At 35.9% G+C, this 19,071-nt stretch overlaps 1 protein-coding gene across 5 annotated transcripts in view; it reads left to right on the forward strand.

The window, feature by feature from the left end:
• The window catches only part of CLOCK (clock circadian regulator), a 129,615-nt gene that overhangs the window by 19,654 nt on the left and 90,890 nt on the right, over positions 1-19,071 (forward strand). For 2 of the 5 annotated variants that reach the window (XM_032851331.1, XM_032851341.1), the window contains exon 3: positions 8,003-8,089. The exons of the other annotated variants lie outside the window; for them this stretch is intronic. The gene's annotated coding sequence lies outside the window, so the exon portion shown is untranslated. The remainder of the gene's footprint in view (positions 1-8,002; positions 8,090-19,071) is intronic. 5 annotated transcript variants of the gene reach the window in all.

The raw sequence follows: 19,071 nt of genomic DNA on the forward strand, positions 1-19,071 counted from the left end.
CTTAATGTGGTGTATTATAGTGGTGTATTTTCATATGTTGAAACATCCTTGCATTCTTGCCATACATACCACTTGATCATAGTACATAATCCTTTTAATGAGCTGTTGAATTTGGTTTCTTAGTATTTTGTTGAGGATTTTTACATTGGTATTCATCAGGGATATTACTCTCTGATTTTCTTATTGTGTCTTTTTTTGGTGTTGGTATCAGGGTAATGGTGGCCTTGTAGAATGCATTTGGAAATGTTGCCTCCTCTTTAATTCTTTGGGAGAGTTTGAGGAGGATTTTTTTTTTTTTTTAAAGATTTTTATTTATTTATTTATTTGACAGACAGAGATTACAAGTAGGCAGAGAGGCAGGCGGAGAGAGAGAGGAGGAAGCAGGCTCCCTGCTGAGCAGAGAGCCCCACGTGGGGCTCGATCCCAGGACCTGGGATCATGACCTGAGCGGAAGGCAGAGTCTTGAACCCACTGAACCACCCAGGCGCCCCTGAGAAGGATCTTTAAATGTTTTAGAGAATTTTCCTGTGAAGCCATGTGGTCCTGGGCTTTTCTTCCTCTGCGATCTGCTTTTATTTCTTGATTAATTAACTTCAATTATGTCTCTTTACTTCCTGCTAAAAAAGATGAGGATTTAGCTTATTTATCCTTAGACTTCTTTTTTTCTCTCTATATTCCAGTTTAATACTTACGATATTTAGTTCTCTTATTAATGCTTTCAACTGTAAATAAAATATTTGAATTCCTCAGATATTGTATTTTAAATCCCTACTATGCAAGTTAAAAACACTAGGCCTTTTGGGGTACCTGGCTGGCTCAGTTCGTAGAGCATGTGACTCTTGCAGGTTGTAATTTTGAGCCCCCATATGTGGTGTAGAGATGACTTAAAAACAAAATCTTCTAATAATAAAAAAGAACATCAAGACTTTATCCTTTTCTTTATCTTGTGTCTTCTACTCCTTCATTTCCATTTCTATCTTTTGTTTTGTATTTGAGTAGGTTTATAATGTAACATTTATGTTTTGTTCTGTAATGACAAGAATCCAGGCTTGTCAGGTTGATTTTAAACACAGTAAATTGCAGTTATTGAGCTAAGGTTAATTTTTGTTCTTGGTGGGTTCAAGGTCATGATGCTAATGGAACTCAAAAAATAAAATATTTGCTCTCTGTGTTAGATTATCTTTACTTACAAATAGGAAGTTTTTCAAAATCTTACTACTAGTTTGCTTTATAATCTGACTTGATTTTCTTACTAGTTTGCTTTATATTGTTTATCTTCTGCCATTATCATCCTTAATTGCCTTTTTCCTTGAAAAAGATACCTTTACCATATCCTCACATGTTTCCTGCTTGAATCATAACATCTATTATTTGTTGATGGAATCTCTTTTAGAGCCCTCTTCCTGCCTGCTTTAGTCATGATAGGTTTGGAAGTCTGTATAGCTTCCATTCAAAGGTATTCTTGCATTTCTGGGTTAGATTTACTGTTTCTTAGATTCCCACATATGTCTCTTTCATGGCATTCTCCCTCTTTCTGGAATGTGTCCTAAATTAATGTCAGTATCCAAAGTACTTAAAATTAACTTCAGCGTACAGGGTTCTAAATTTTTGCTGTCTTCAGATGGCTTTGGCCTGGCTCATAATTGCTTGATAGTTTGGCTGGGTGTAGAAATTTAGATTTAGGTTAATTTTTCCTCAGAACTTGAGAGTTTTGCTCTTTTTCTCTGGGTCAAGATGGTGAGAAGTCTGATGTTATTCTGAGACTTGTTACTTTATAAAGGACTCCTTTCCTCTCTTTTTGGAAGCTTCAGGATCTTTGTAGTTCTGGAATCTTAAAGTTTTTTGTCTAGGTATGAATTATTTTTGTCCTCACTGGACCCTTTGGAGTTGATGGGCCCTTTGTGGTTGAAATGCCTGTGTCTTTCTGCAGGTGGGAAATGTTCTTTTATTATTTCTTTGGTAATAGTTCTTGGTTTTCTTTGTTCTCCCATTTTGAAATGCTTACCAATAGAATGTTGGCCTTCTGGAGTGATTTTACATCTTTTATCTCTTCTCATGTTTTCTACCTCTTCTTTTTTATTAAGTATTCTGACAGATTCCTTCAACTATATCTTTCTGCCTTTCTGTGAATGTCTGTAAAAGCATTGTTAATATTCCTTGTATCATTTCAAAAGGCAACATGGTATAGTAGTTACAAGCTTGTGCAGTAGAACCAGACTACCAGACTGTGAGGGTTTAGATCTCAGCTCCACCACTTAATATATTATCTTAGGTCACTTACTGTAACCAAAACGAAGAGAATAACTAGTTTGTGGGCAAAGGAGTTTATATTTGTAAAACATTTTCAACAGTTATTGGTGTAGCAAAATCTGTATTATTGTTTGTTAAATATATAGCGTCCTGGTTTTGTTTCATGCAGTGCAGTTTATTCAGGAGTGTCTTGAGGATATTTTGTTTTGTTTTGAGTTTTCTTCTGTACCCTAAGTAATCTGATTCTTCCAGAGTTAATTGATATACTTATTTATTTTGTTCTTTTTTTTTAGCTGCTGTATTTTATTGTGTGTATATAGTTCTCTAATGAAGAAAGAAGAATCTTCCTCAAATAACTCATGATTTTGTTTTAATGGAATATTTTAAACTATACAACAGTATACAGAATAGAATAATGAAATGACAGAATTCTGTCACCCAGCTTTAATAATGGGGTCTTTTTTCATCTAAACCCTCACTCCTTTCCTAATATTGTTTTGAAGCAAATTCCACATGTCATTGTTCTGTATTTCTAAGTATATTTTTAAAACTGAAGACTTTGAGTCTTTTTAAATTTCAGAACAATTGATGGGCCTTCTTCTCCATTTGCCTTTACCTTTTTTTCCCTCCATGTTGAAGGAACTGTTCTATGGAATATTTCACATTCTGGGTTTTTCTGATTGCTTTTTCCTGATGTAATTTTATTTGTTTTCTTCCAGTATTAATGTAAACAGGAAATTTGATCCAAAGTAGTGTTTATTAACTTACTGTTTTCTTTTTTCATTATTGTCCCGTTAAAGGGCCTTTTTAGAATTTTTTGTTGTCTACCTCCTGAGACCCAGGGGACAGATCATAGTGTTGTGCTTTGAAGGGTAAGAAACTTTTAATTTATTATTTTAAGATCTTTTTACCTTTTGGGTGTAATATTACTCCAGTTAAGAATATATGATCTAGGGGCACCTGGGTGGCTCAATCATTGGGTGTCTGCCTTCAGCTCCGGTCATGATCCCAGGATCCTGGGATTAAGCATTGGGCTCCCTGCTTGGCAGGAAACCTGTTTCTCCCTCTCCCACTCCCCCTGCTTCTTCTTCTTCTTCTTTTTTTTTTTTTTTCAAAGATTTTATTTATTTATTTGACAGACAGAGATCACAAGGAGACAAAGGCAGCAGAGAAAGAGAGGGGGAAGCAGGCTCCCCACTGAGCAGAGAGCCCGATGTGGGGCTCGATCCCAGGGCCTGGAGATCATAACCTGAGCCGAAGGCAGAGGCTTTAACCCACTGAGCCACCCAGGCACCCCTCACTCCCCTTGCTTCTGTTCCCTCTCTTGCTGTGTCTGTCTCTGTCAAATAAATAAATAGAATCTTTAAAAAAGGAATATATGATCTAAAGTTTTGATCCTATTTTGACTCTTTTCAACAAGAATATTTTATAAGTAGTACTATGTATTACATATTACCTCAGGGGGTACTTAATATTTTGTTGTCTCACTTTTGGAGGTGCTAAGATTGATTAGTGCTAAGAACTCATAAGTTCACATGCAGTTGGTAACCCTATGATCCATTGTGAAATTTACTATTCCTTTTTTCCCTAATTGTTTCAAATCTATTAATGATTATTGTCCATCTGTGTCATTTCTTTTGTTCTTATTAGCTGAAATTCTTTGAAGGACTAGCCCTCTCACTATTAGGTCTCTTTGGCTACCTTGAGATATGGTATCTCTTTGAATAGCTTTTTTGTCATTGCTCTAGGTACTGTTTTATGTATACATAATTTATCATAGCCTGCTGGTTCTTAAGTCTCTTTATCCCCCCTCCATTTCTAATATATTGCCTTTTTTTTCCTGCATTTTGAGAACCATACCACACAGTGTCATCATTTTTGCGTAAGCCATTAAAAATAATATAAGAGAAGAAGAATATAAGAGAAGGAAAGTCTGTTGTATTTATCCATTTTCTATTCTTACCATCCTTCCTGATTTTCCAATATTTAAAATTAATGTTGTAGTCTTTTATTTTTGTTAATTGATATTTAAAATGGTACTTTTCTGATAGAAGGGTAATGAAAATGCTTTTAATATTATGGTGAGAAATGTTAATGTTTCTAATCATTTTAACTTTAATTGTTAATAAGAATTACTGGCCATGATTGGATGGTTTTATAAAATCACACTGGAAATAGAGGGTAATAAAAGTACCTACATCATAGGGCTATTATGAGGATTGAGTTAGTTAATACATATGTAAATGTATTTTCTGTCTGAAGGACCTCCTTTAGCTATTATGCTAGGGTAGTTTTACTGGTGACAGATTTTCTTTGGTTGCCTTCATTTGTGGATGTTTTAATTTCCCTCTCTTTCCTGAAGAATATTTTGTCTGGATACAGGATTCTGGATTGGTAGTCCTTTTTTTTTTTCCAGCACTTGAAAAGTGTTTCTGGGCACCAAAAATATGAATGTAAATTGAAATTTTTAATGTTTACTAACTGTGACCATAGTGGTCTAAGTGTTAAAGAATTTTCTCCTAAATTATAATTACTATGAGTATAACATAAATATATTCTTGGTTTTGTTTATTAAGTTGTTCTTAAACATAAACGCATCTCTTTAGAGCAGACTGCTCTTTTCATGGAATTTATGTATCCATGGATGAATATTACTTATGTTAGAATAAGACTGGTTTTTGTGGAAATTAATAATAAAAAGAAATATTAGGCCATTAGTATGAGGTTTACAAAAGATTATTGGTAACTTTTTGTTAAGTATATCATTTATAGTAGAATATATAGCATATTCCTGATAAATTAATCTGTATCTCCTAAGTTCACATAGGGATGAAAAACTGGGCAAAGAATTGGTTGATATGTGGACAGCATGATGGCTTTGTCCAGGTTAGAAAAAAATACGGATTCACTGTGTCCAGTATTCTTTTAACAAAAGTTAATAAAAATGTTTCTCAATAAAAAAATGTAAAACACTAACTTTAGTGTTTGCTACTTTCACTTGGAAAGATGCTATTGATTTGACAGTAAGAGCTCTCTCTCTCTCTCTCTCTCTCTCTCTTTCTTTCTTTCCTTTTTTTTTTTTGTAAGTGCTCTTTTCAACTGATTAAAACCATGCACAGTATCTTCAATTCACAGACGTAAGACACAGGTGACTGTTGTTTTTTTTGAGAATGGTTGAAAGTACAGATGTTGAATTCTAATTCAAGATGCTTTCCGGATCTTAGATTCTAAATAATTCTAGATAAGTTATATAAGGACTCTAGTCATACTGTTTTTACCTGGATGAACTAAATTATAGCACTTTTCAATATTTATCATCACTGTTTTCATTGGATTCTCTCTCATGTGAGCTTTCTTAATCAAAAGTTTTTCTTATTCTCGCCTCCCAAAGTTGTAGCAACCCATTTGGGCCAAAATATCTCCTTTTTAATATCAGGTATTATTGTTAACAGAAGTGTAAGGAATAGGGAAAAACAAAACCACCTTAGATATATGGTGCTTCCATTAAGTGTTCCCCTGATACCAATATTTCAAATTTGGTGTTTTGGATGTTTTTTAGCAATTCGAGGAGATGCATTGTAGTGAGATGTTAGATGTGTGAGAGATACATCTTTTGTGAACTGCAAGAAGGAGGATTATTAAATGTATAGTGTAGGGAATGTAGAGTGTAGGAAAGGAGAAAGGAGTATAATGCTCTGACCTTGGTATTAATTCTAGTAATTGGTTGATAACTCTGGAAATTAAGGATATGGAAGTTGATTCTTCTAAAACCATCTGGTCCCCAGTGTGAAGTTTGCTGGATTAAGGTTTAATCTTTCGTCACTAGATTATAGTCTTGAATCTGATGCTGCAAAATATTCATATACTTTTTATTTTCATTACTGTTAATTTCCTTAAGGACCTTCATCACTGTGCACTAATTACTACTATTTCTCTCTGCTCTCTTTGAGGGAGGATTCTTTTTCATTCTTCCTGAATATACTGCTCAGTGGAACAGTTTCTTATTCTTTCTCTTCCTCTTTTAACATTTGTATATTTTGGCTCACAATCTGCTCCCTCAAGTTTTGATTCTCTTCTGTTGCATCAGATTTTGTCTATGTGATGTTGGTTCTTCATTCAAAAAAACTTAGGACCCCCCCCCCCCCCAAAAAAACCTAAAAAACTTAGTATATGTTACAAAAATGTAATTGCCCAGGAGTATCAAACATCATTGTATTTCAGTGCCTAAAACTCCATGAGGCCAGGAATGTGGTGTGTTTTTCTTATCAGAACAGACCATAGTGAGCGAATGAATAAGGAGAACAGGATTTTCCAGATTCTTTCCTTAATAGAACTGCTAGTTTTTTAAAAAAATTAACCGAATTAATGTTGTAGTCTTTTATTTTTGTTAATTGATATTTAAAATGGTACTTTTCTGGTAGAAGGGTAATGAAAATACTTTTAATATTGTGGTGAGAAATATTAATGTTTCTAATCATTTTAATTTTAATTGTTAATAAGAATTACTGGTCATGATGGGATGGTTTTATAAAATCACACTGGAAATAGAGGGTAATAAAAGTACCTACCTTATAGGGATATTATGAGGATTGAGTTAGTTAATACATATGTAAAGCACTTATAGCAGGGCTTCACACATAGTAAAGTGCTTGGTAATTGTTAGTAACTGAGAAGGATGCTGGAGACTGACTTCTTTGCCATCATTCTGCAGGAGGGTTTTTTTTTTTTTTTTAAGATTTTATTTATTTATTTATTTGATAGATCTTACAAGTAGTCACAGAGGCAGGCAGGCAGGGAGAGAGGAGGAAGCAGGCTCCCCTCTGAGGGGAGAGCCCCATGTGGGGCTTGATCCCAGGACCCTGAGACCATGACCTGAGCCGAAGGCAGAGGCTTTAACCCACTGAGCCACCCAGATGCCCCATGCAAGAGGATTTCTTGATGGTTAGTTGTCCATTTCATTCATAGGGAGGCAGGCAATTGGCCCAAGGCAGTCTTCCCTCAGGCCCTTGCAAAAGCCCCCTAAAAGAATCATCCTTCACAAGCATTTTTTCCTCAGCTTCCTTCCAAGGGCCCACTCTGAACCCTCGAGGCTAGTGGGTTGAAAAGAACTTAAGAATGGGCAGTATATCCCAGTCTGGTGATGAAGGTTTTAAATGGGCTCTGCCTTTTACCCCTTTGTGACTCTGTGACTTGGGGCAAATTTCTTCGCCTATTTCCTATCTTATCTGTCTCACCTCCAAGAATGTTATTTTTATCTCCTTTCTTACTCTGAGCAGCCACATTGCACTTATTTTACTTCTACACAAATGCCGACTTCTCTCTTGTATCTGGCCCTTTGAACCTGCTGTTCACTTTGGATGAAACACTTTCTCTTCCCTCCTGCCTTTCTTTATCTGGCCAGATCCTGTTCATGCTTCCATTAAATGCTTCTCCTTTAGGAGGCCGTTCCTAACCAATTCTCACCAGACTGGTTTGTTTTTCTGCCATACCTTCCCCTCACAACATCATGATTCTTAAAGCCTTTCATCCCATTTGGAGTTGCCCTACATAGTGAGCTCCCACAGGGGTTGATGGGATCTGACATGTTCATTGCTGCATCCCCAGTTCCTGGCACATAGGAGGCCCCAATTAATGCTGTATACATGCATGGGAAAGAAAAATACTAGAGATATTTTTGCTTAGGCTTTGGCTAACATTATCTCCACAGCTGCCCTTGTTTTACAGTATTTTTATTTTATTTTTTCCTGTAAAGCCGCTGAAACTTAGAAGCTGATTCTGTCACAGTGTAAGATGTGTTTGGAACATTCTGCATTCTTCTTAGATGAATTTTTAGAACCTGGTGAGTTTCACTAGATACCTTCAGTTTTCGTTTTGAGCTCTGAGGTATGCTGTATTTTTTTCTTTTTTCTGTGTAATCCATAATTGTTGGTTATAGTAAGGTATACGATCACCTGGCAAGAAGCATAGGACAAAGTATTATAAGAATATTTAGAGCATGATCTCCTACTTGTTTTGATAGCCTTAATTTATATTTAGAATTTTGGAAAAGAAAATCTCAAAAGAATACTATTTTGTGAAGTGAAAATGATATGAAATTCAAATTTCAGCATCTGTGAATAAAGCTTTATTGGAACACAGCCCCTCTTTTTTTTTTTTTAACATAGTGTGTATGGCTGTTTTCATGCTCTAGTGGCAGAGTTGATTTAAGTACAGTGGTTGCATTAGAAACCCTAGGGCCCAGAAATCCAAGAGTATTTACTATGTAGCCCTTTTCAGAATACGTTAACTGACCTCTGCTCTTCATGGTTGGAGAAGTACTTATAGGTTGAGTGTTAGTAGGTTTATTTTCAAAATAGGGAAAAATAATACCTTTTCTATCTGAAACCAGGGTGTTGGGTTTACTAAATTGTAAGTTTCCTAAGGGTAAATACTGTGCCTGTTTTTTAAACAATGGATGCCACCATGGCTATTGTAGGCCTGACACATGGTTGGCACAAAGTCAGTGTTGAGTGAAAGAATAAGATCTTTTGTAGCTCTAGTACCTATTTTATGTATGTATGATCACAATAATTCTAGTTTCTTTAAAGGTTTGCTTATTGGGAGTGGGTGTTTTTTGTTGACTGTAGGAGAGAATTTAAAAAAACAAAACAAAACAAAACTGGGGCGCCTGGGTGGCTCAGTGGGTTAAAGCCTCTGCCTTTGGCTCGGGTCATGATTCCAGGGTCCTGGGATCGAGCCCCGCATCGGGCTCTCTGCTCAGCAGGGAGCCTGCTTCCTCCTCTCTCTCTCTGCTTCTCTGCCTACTTGTGATCTCTGTCTGTCAAAATAAATAAATAAAATCTTAAAACAAAACAAAACAAAAACTATAGGAGAGAATTTTGATGAAAACAGTAATTTTCTCTGGATCTGTTCTTTACAGATAGCCATGAAATCATTGGCTAGATTTATTTGTCTAAGTTGTTTATAAATTGTTACTTTTTAAAATAAACTATTAATCCAGAAATTACCAATCTCAAAGAAACTTAGAAGCCTTCTTCTTATAAAGCTTTAAAATGTATGTGTGTAAATACATAAATAAATAAATTATATATATATGTTTTATATATATATTAAAAGCTGCTCTTGGATAGGAAGATTCATATATTCTCATCTTAAGTCGTCTGAAACTTCCCCAACTTATCCATCGAATCTCTTTTTTTAATGAACCTTCCCTGTATAGTTTGCTCAAGAACCCAGCTTTTAAAGCATTATCCTGCCCAACACCTTGTTAATGATGAGATAGTTTAAGGGGCATTTAGTGGAGGAAAACTGTTCCATATTAAAGGATTCTAGGGAGATCGGACAGCTAAGTGCAGTCATTACATGACTCTGGACTGGATCCTGTGTTGGAGGAGGAAGAAAGAGAACTTCATTTGGTCAGTTAAAAAAAAAAAAAAAGAAAGGAAAATAGACATTAAATTAAAATTTTGTGTAATTGTTAAATTTCCTGAAGTTAGTAACTATATTATGGCTATTTAAAGGAATGTCTTTGTTCTTAAGAGGCATATGTTCACATATTTAGGGGTAAAAGGTATGATAGATACAACCTATTCTCAAATGGTTCAGCAAATGTTTATCTATATATGTTGAGAAAAATGATGCGAATGTTAATTGATCAGTCTGGATAAAATATACATAGAAATTCTTTGAACTATTTGTGCACTTTTCTGGAAGTTTGAAGGTATTTCCAAGTAAAAAGTTTAAAGAAATGACATTAGCAGTTACCAAAAACCTAGAGATTATGTCCAAATACTGTTACTTTTAAATTATTTACTTTGATTAAAAATATACTTTACAGTGTTTGTGCTTTTTTCAAAATGCTTTCCACACATACTCTGTGTACATGGTGCTACTATTCTGAACAATATTTTTTATTGGGTGTTTTATGCTTAATTTGTGGTTGTAAGTGCAGATACTCTTCTGTGATTCTTTATTAGATTTAATAAGTTTGACTTATAAATAGTCTATAAAATTTAGTTATTTTATAGTAATGTGGAGATGAAATAGAAGTTAGCAAATGTAAAACTGCTATGCAAAGATGAAGTCTTTATATTAGCAGTATTCTTGCTGATTATCTCATCAGTTTTTTTAATCATAAAGTCATAGTTAAATACCAATTAGTAGAATTTAGAACTTGAAAAATTTTAGGTATAATGTGTTAAATTTTGTTCTATCTGCTACTTTGCTTTAATATAATGTCCACTTAGCTTGTTTTATTAAAAGTCTATTGTGTCCCTTAACGCCATAGAGCAGCTTTGTTTTTAAAAGTAGATCTGGTTTTACTGTCTTATATTTATTATATTTGACCTTAAATTTATTATATTTTGAAGGAAATTCAAGAGTAAGGATCTACTATAGTGGTTCTTATACTGCTACTAATAATTGATGACCTTTTTGAGCTTTTTATTTTAGTGCCAGACATTATATTCTAAGCATGCTACATTTAGTAATTTATTTCATTTTCACAACAGCCTTATGCTAACACCTTGCCTTGATTTGCTATGCAATTCTAGTTAAAACTGCTGCTAAGCTTCAGAAGCCTTAAATTTCTTACTTTTTTTTTTCCCCCCACCAAATACAAATTATGGGAAGTAGGGATCTGGAGTTAATATAGAAAAATTGATCAATAGGGGCACCTGGGTGGTTCCGTCAGTTGGGCGTCCATGTCTTGGTTTCTGCTTGGATCACAGTCTCAGGGTTCTGGGATTGAGCCCAGCATTGGGCTCCGTGCTCCACAAGGAGTCTGCTTGAGAATTCTTTCCCCATCTCCCTCTGCTCCTCCCTCTACTTGCACACACACATTGTCTCTGAAGGAAAAAAAAAGTCGTCTTACAATTTTTAGGTTGTAAATAATGGGATGGGTCTAACTTCAACCTAGACCTTCTGTTGCCTTCATAATTTGGGAAAGATCAGTATATCAAGATCATTCTTCAGTAACTGTACTGATAAAGGAAGTAAATACGTCTTTTAATAGCCAATTAAGAAGCAAACTGATGTAGAAATCTTGTTTTCCTAGACTTGAATTTTACCAAGTAAAACAACCAAAAAGTTAAAAATTTAAAAATTAAGGGACTGATACAGTATTGCTAACTTTTAAAACTTTTTGCATTGAATTAAACCATGCTTTTTATAAAGTGGATAAATCTTGAGTATCCTTTGGATTAAATTTTATGAAGTCAACACTCGTTTAACCAAGATCAAGATATAGAATATTTTCATCAACCTAGGAGCCTCCTTCATGCCCCCTGACAGTCAACACACATTTCCAAAGGTAACTATTATTCTGACTTCATTTACTATTCATTAGTATTGTCTGTTGTTAAACATCTTTTGACTATCTTTTTTGATCAACATCTTGTTTATGAGTCACCTATGTTGATTCACACAACATTAACTTATTCTTTTGCATTGCTTTGTAATACTTCATTGTATATTGCCTCAGTTTATCCATTCTACTGTTGATGAACATTTGGATCATTATCAATTTTTAGCTATTATAAACAATGTTGCTGTGGATATTCTTGAGCATGTCTTTTGGTGCACATATGCATGCATTTTTTTTTTTTTTTTGAGTAAATATCTAAGAGTGAAATTGTTGATCACGGTATTTCACTGTTGTGCTTTAATAGGTGCCCCTAGCTTTTGAAAATGGTTGGAATTCTTTGTACCTACCAACAGTGTACAAGGGTACAGTGAACAGGCTTCTCATTGCTCTACATCCTCACCAGCACTTAAAATTATTAGTGTTTTTTAATATTAGCTTCTTTGCCATATATGCGGTGAAAAAATTATTGGAGTTTTAATTTGAAATTCCCTGCTGTCTTTAAGGATTTAGCACATGTTTGTATGCTGTTGACCATTTGGATATCCTCTTTTGAGAAATGCCTTTTCATGTCATTTGACCATTTTTCTGTTGAGTTGTTTATCTTATGGATTGGTAGGAGTTCCTTATTTCTAGGGTAAGTTTTTTGTTGGATTAAGTATTGAAGATATGTATCCTACTTTTTTACTCTTTTAACAGTGTATCTTTATTTTTAAAAGTTTTTTTTTTTTTTTTTTTTTGATAGAGCACAAGTAGGCAGAGTGGCAGACAGGAGGGCAGGCAGAGGGAGGGAGAAGCAGGCTCCCTGCTGAGCAGAGAGCCTGATGCAGGACTTGATCCCAGCACTCTGGGATCATGACCTGAGCCAAAGGCAGACACTTAACCGACTGAGCCACCCAGGTGCCTCAGTAGTGTGTCTTTATTAAGAAAATTTCTTAAATTTAATAAAATTCATTTTACCAAATAGTTCTTTTATGGTTTGTGCTTTTTGTGTTTTAAGAAATCTTTTTCTATCCCAAAGCCAAGAAGGTATTCTTGTATGTTCTCTCTTACAAACTTGATTGTTTTAACCTTTACACTTAGGTTTAGGCATGGCATATGGTAAGGTTCCTGGTTCATTTTATTTTCCATATGGAAACCCATTTTGTCAAACATTATTTGTCGAAGAAAAGATTATCCTTTCCCTATGGTAAGGCCCTAGTGCCTTTGTTGCAATTCAGATGGGTATTTATTCGTGGGTCTGTTTTTGGGCTCTTCTGTTCCATTGGGCTGTTGTTGTACCAGTGCCATACTCTTCTAATTACTGTAGCTTTAAATTCTCCAATTATGTTCTTCACAATTGCCTTGGTTTTTATTGGTCTTTTGAATCTCAATAAAAATTTTATAGTCAACCTGTCAATTTCCTAAATAGATAAATAACCTTCTTTATAGCAAGCAAGTTTTTAAAAAAAGCAACTTTAATATTATTTATTTAATATTTATATTGGCCAGCTTAATATCAGATCTATAGATCAAATTAGGTATATTGGACATCTTTCAGTATTGAGAGTTTCAGAATCTCAGAATTTTATTTTGTGTATGGAGATCTTACACATCTCTGTTAACTTTTTAAGCTAGGGTAATGATATTGTGGTTATGTTTTTTATTGGTCCTTATAATTTATAGATTCACATGGGTATTTACAGATGCAGTGATACAGTTTTGGGGGTTTACTTTTAATAATACAAAGGAGGGTGGGGAGGAATAGAGAAGGGGCAGTATAGACGTACCCAGATTGACCGTGATTTGATTATTGTTGAAAATAGGTGATGTGTAGGTTAATAATTATATTATTCTTTTTACTTTTGTGTGTGTTTGCAAATTTTCATAAAAATAGTTATAAGAAATGTAATGACTGTAGTAGGTTGATACACATATAAGATTCCAGAAGTTCATCATAATATTTAAAAATTCCCCCAGGTATCAGGTCATTACTCTGAAAATCATTTATAAATGAAAGAACTAACCATTTAATGTTTTTCTGCACAGATTATATTCCAGAATAACCAAATAGTTAAGAGGGGAAGTTTACCTATGTAGAAGGATCACAGCTGATAAGAAATCTTGAGAAAATAATAGGATTAGAAACTCACCACAGTGCAACTTCTAATGAAATAATGGATCAAGATAATGATCAGTAAGTGACTACTGAAGCCAGTAGGTGAAAAGTCTTTTGGGACATGGTTATAATACAGTGGGTAGACCAAGATATGGAATAAGCCTAATTCTCCGACTGATTAGAAATAGAAACTCCTAATGAAATACAAAAACAACTATTTTAGACTGGAAATTAAAGCAAATTGAGAAGGGAAGTTGTAGTTTGAAGGGTAACTTGTATAATCGTGAGTTTATCATTTTTTTCTTTCTTTGACCCAGTTTTGACCACATGGTGGGCTGAATTGTAGAAATACACAGCAGGTGTAGCAGTTAGCAAAAAGTTCAAGAGAAACCTCTATTTCTAGCCAAAGAATAAGGAAGAGGGGTCCACTTACTTTCCTTTTTCTCTCTCAAACCTGCAATAAGACTCTCTCCACTTCTAAAATTGCACTGCCATGGCGGCACTAGCACTTAAAACTCTGAGAGAAGTTGATTTCTCTGGGCAGAGGAATTGGGAAAGGGGCTGCTGGAAACTGGAGCATGTGAGGAAAATCTCAGGGAGAAGAGAGCTGAGAGGAGATTCCCTAATTGTGAGTACGACCCACAAAGGTCCTACATTACTCATGAGCTATACATGCACAGAACAGATCCAAAGAAACAAAGCAAAGACCTAGAGAACTGAACTATGATATGAACAACTATTCAGATCCAGGCTTGCCTCTGAGTGTTGCATGCAAAGGATAGACCCAAATAATATAGTTAAAGGCTTTAAAAACTGAACTGACATTTGAACTACTACCCATGGAAGGCAATACGGAACTTAAAATAAACTTCAGTAAAAAAATCAAATTATCCAGAAGGGGTTAATAGAATCTGGAGTTTTACAACCTGATACTCAGGTTATATATGTCTAGGATATAATCCAAAATTACTTGACATACCAAGAAACAGGAAAAACTGACCACTTTTTAAGTGAAAAGACGATGAATAGATGCCAAACCTCAGATGATCCAATGATGGAGTTTTTAGAAAAAGGCTTTATTTTTTAATTTTTTAAAAAGATTTTATTTATTTATTTGACAGAGAGAGAGAGAGAGAGAAAACACAAGCAGGCTAGCTTCCGGCTGAGCAAGGAGCCCAACTTGGGGCTTGATCCCAGGACCCTGGGATCATGACCCTGAGCCGAAGGCAGATGCTTAACAACTGAACCACCCAGGTGCCCCTAGAAAAAGGCTTTAAAACACCTGTTATATCTGTGCTCCTTGAGGTAAAAGTGAACACTTTTGAAATGAATGGAACATAGTTCTCCTCTGAAAAATAGAAATCATGTAAAAGAATGAAATGGGGGACACCTGGGTGGCTCAGTGGGTTAAGGCCTCTGCCTTCAGCTCAGGTCATGGTCTCAGGGTCCTGGGATCGAGCCCCACATCGGGCTCTCTGTGCAGCAGGGGGGCCTGCTTCCTCCTCTCTCTCTGTCTGACTCTCTGCCTACCTGTGATCTCTGTCAAATGGATAAATAAAATCTTTGAAAAAAAAAGAATGAAATGGAAATTTCAGAACCAAAAAACAAATAATATATGAAATACAAATCTGCTTTCTGGGCTCAGTAGCAGACACAAAGATAAATCCATCGAAATCTCAAATCCTGCGTCTTCTGTATCATGAATGTCTCTGTTCTGTAATACTTGTCAAGTCTAGGTTGCATCTTGTGAAACCTGGTCATAGGCCTTCTGGCTGTGAATTAGTCTGCCACTCACACATTCTCTTTTGTCATTAATGATTCCTACTTGCATGCTACTGAGATGATTTGTCTGTGCAATGTGAGCCCCCATCTCCCTTCCTATTCCACAGATCCACATAGTGTCTTGATCTGCCATTTTCTAAGACCTTAACATTTCAGGTGAGGATTTGGCAGTCAGTTTAAATCTGTTTAATCAGGTTTAAAAAATAGTTATTAGTCAACTAAGAGACCCACATATATTTATTTCAGAATTTTGAAGGTAAATAAGGATAAGACAGAAAAGTGGAAATGGATAGCATATGAGTCATACTGCAAAATCTTAAAATGTAAAGGGAGTAAATTTTATCTTAAAGTGTAGATATAATGATTATTTCAGTGAAGAAATGTTGTATGGTAGTTTTCTGAATAATCTGTGGTTCAGGATCCATCTAAACATATTTGAACTAGTTTTCAGATAGTTGTGAACTTGTTTGGCCTACTTGGTTACACAAAAACAACCTGGCAGTTTACCCAAGTTTTAATAGGACAGAACAACTGCCTATTTTATAAAGGGATTATACTGCAAAAAGAGGAATACTTGTGGCCTTAAAAATTGATATATGTTTAGTGGCATTTTACATGGGTCTGGTGGCGTTGTCATATTTGTACATAATAGTTTTAAGTTATTAAATATCTTATGAGCTAGCCCCTAAGCCCATTATTTCATACTACTACTTAAAAACAGGTCCCTGGAAATTTTTATCTCTAATAAAATTCTGTACTTCTAGGTCGATACGTTTTATTCATTCATTCTCGCCCTCCCTTTCCTTTCCATTTCTCTCCTTCCCTCTTTTCTCCCCCTCTTCAGATCCAGCTCAGAAATTTAAATACACCCAGGGGCACCTGGGTGACTCAGTTGGTTAAGGGGCCGACTTTTGGTTTTGGCTCAGGTCCTGATGTCATGGGTTGCGGGATAGATCCCTGCATCAGGCTCCATGTGCTCAGTGAGAGTCTGTTTAGGTATTTCCTTGATCTGTTCATCCCTCGTGTGCTCGCTCCCTGTCTGAAATAAATAAGTAAAATCTTGGGGAGAAAAGAGAAATTTGCATACACTTGTCTTTTTAAAACGGGCCAATCCACAAAGGATCAAATTTAATTTATCTTCTTTGGACAAATGTTTGACACTTAGAAATTATGCCTTTTTTTTTAAACTCAGTATAGCACATGAAATAGTTGTCCAAAAGGGAAAGAATGCTTTCATATTCTTTTGGACATTAAACTAACTTTTGCCATCCAGAAAAAGCAGACATAGAGCCTCTTGGGGCCATATAGCAATAATGTTAGGCTTGAAAGTTGCGGCTGAATTCCTAGAACATGAATTATCATCCACATTATTCTTCAGGTTCCTTGAAGAAACATAAAACGAAAAGATAGCTCAGAAGTTACAGTACTTCAGTAATAAAATACCAAAAAACAAAAAAGGTTACAAACTACCTGCTCTGGTGGTGTGGTCCTTTATCTATTGATGGATCAAATTGTTCTTTGATGTCTTATCTTCCCCAAAGATACTTAATTTTGTCCTCACCAAAGAGAGACTTCTTTGGTCAAGGAATGTGGTAGGCAGAATAATGGTCCTTCACGATGTCCATTTCCTAACTCCCAGAACCTGTGATTATGTTAGGTTGACTGGCAAAGAGGAATTACAGTTGGGAAGGTTCTCTTGGATTATCGGGGTGGGCCCAGTGTGATCAATTACTAGGGTCTTTGTAAGGGAAAAGGGAGGCAGAAGAGATGGCGGCTTGAGAAGCATATGGCCTGCTGCTGGTTTTGAAGATCGAGGAGGGGAGCCATAAGCCAAGGAAGGTGAGAAGCCTTGAAAAGGTTGTAAAGGCAAGGAAACGGTTTCTGCTAAAGTTTCCAGAGAGGAACGTAGCCCTGCTGACGCCTTGAGTTTAGCCCAGTGGGGTTGGAACTGGGAGAGAATAAATTTGTGTTTTTTTCATTCCATTAAGTTTGTGGTAATGTGTTTTAGAAGCCATAGGAAACTAATACATGGTACATCTGTTTAGTTTTTCACTAACAACATCAATTTTATATACTGATTAATTGAATCCTGATGTGAATGATAATGTGATTTCCTGTGAATATTAATTCTAGTTTATTCAGAAGTTTTTTGTGTTGATAATATGTTGGGCAGTGACGCGTGGACCTTGGCTTACCCAGGGGTCTTTTTGTTTGCTACCTCCTGGGACTGGTGAGAAGTTCACTGTGGTTCAAGAATAGGGAGTATGTCTACAGTGAGGATGAAATGGGGGATGAGGTTAGAGAAATATGAAGTTAGAAAGGAAAAATGGTACTGTGCAATGTGGCAAGATATGTGACCTTCAGAAGCCTGGTTTCCCCTCCACATGTTTTTCAGTATTTGTGTGATTTGTGCCTGTATTAATAAATGCTGTAAGTTGGAATTATAAGAAGTTTTTATCATCAGTATGACTTGCACTGTATAGAGTTGTAAGCAGTCATTGCATTTTGCTACAGAGCGTCTCATGGAGCGGCTTATCCATGATAAATGTACAAAGGATTCAGTGGCAAAAAGGAAGGCATTTAGACAAACACGGAAAAAAAGTAAGCATTTCTCTCTGATATTCCCTGACCATCTCAGATAAACTTGCCTTGTTCCTTTGTGCCTTTTCTGGGATGAGAAATTGTGGAGGCCCAGCAAAGATTAGGAGGCTAGGACAGGTTGGGGGAAAAAAAAAGTCAGAGGCATAAATAAATAAGTTAGAGCTGTACTGCCAATTTTTAAAAAATCTGTTTTTTGTGATTTTGAATCAAGCAGGTCACATGCTAGCTGTCTCAGCTTGTGTGAGCTATGGAGGGATCAGTGTTTGAAACAGAGAATATGGAGAGGCATGTGATTATTTCTGATGGTGAGTTCTAGAATAACTCAGGGGAATGAGCTGGAAGGATTTTGGAGGAGAGAAAATGTGGAGAGAGTAACAGCCCTGAAGAAACAAGAGGGTTTATTCTGGGAATTTTTTGAGTAGTTCTAACACAGAGAGGGTTGCAGCTGACATCATCTGGAGACATGAGAAGGGAATAATTCAGCAGTGACAGTGAGGAAAAGGAGGTCCACCTCACCACCAGGACTTGGTCATCTGTGACATGGGAGAGGAAAACAGCTGTCATTTGAAAGGACTGTAGTTAGAGCAGAACTTCTAGAGGAGAGTGGGGTTTCATTGGGTGCAAGGAAGGCGAAGAGAGTGTGCAAGAATATATTGAGGAAGTAAGAGATTTTGTTAATGATACCACTATGAGTTCCAGAGAACACAGTTAAAGGAGTTTGGGAATTGGGAAAGGAAGGGAAAAGGGATCAATGTAGGGCTATAAAGAGTGTGTAAGGACAAGAATCCAGGTAATTGTGTGTTGGAGGGGGGAGGAGGGTCTTGGGCCTCTTTTAGTAACTGATATAAAAGGAAAGTAGGGCATAATGGGATTAGTCTTGTTGGTTTCCAAGGCAGGTTATTGTAAATATTGAGGGAGAGAGATTTGCGAAAGGCAAATTTATCAAGAGCAGCCAGAGATATTTGGATTTGGATTGTTT

Source organism: Lontra canadensis, unplaced genomic scaffold (assembly GCF_010015895.1).
Source record: "Lontra canadensis isolate GAN:19392208 unplaced genomic scaffold, GSC_riverotter_1.0 scaffold1, whole genome shotgun sequence".
NCBI classification, from domain to species: domain Eukaryota; kingdom Metazoa; phylum Chordata; class Mammalia; order Carnivora; family Mustelidae; genus Lontra; species Lontra canadensis.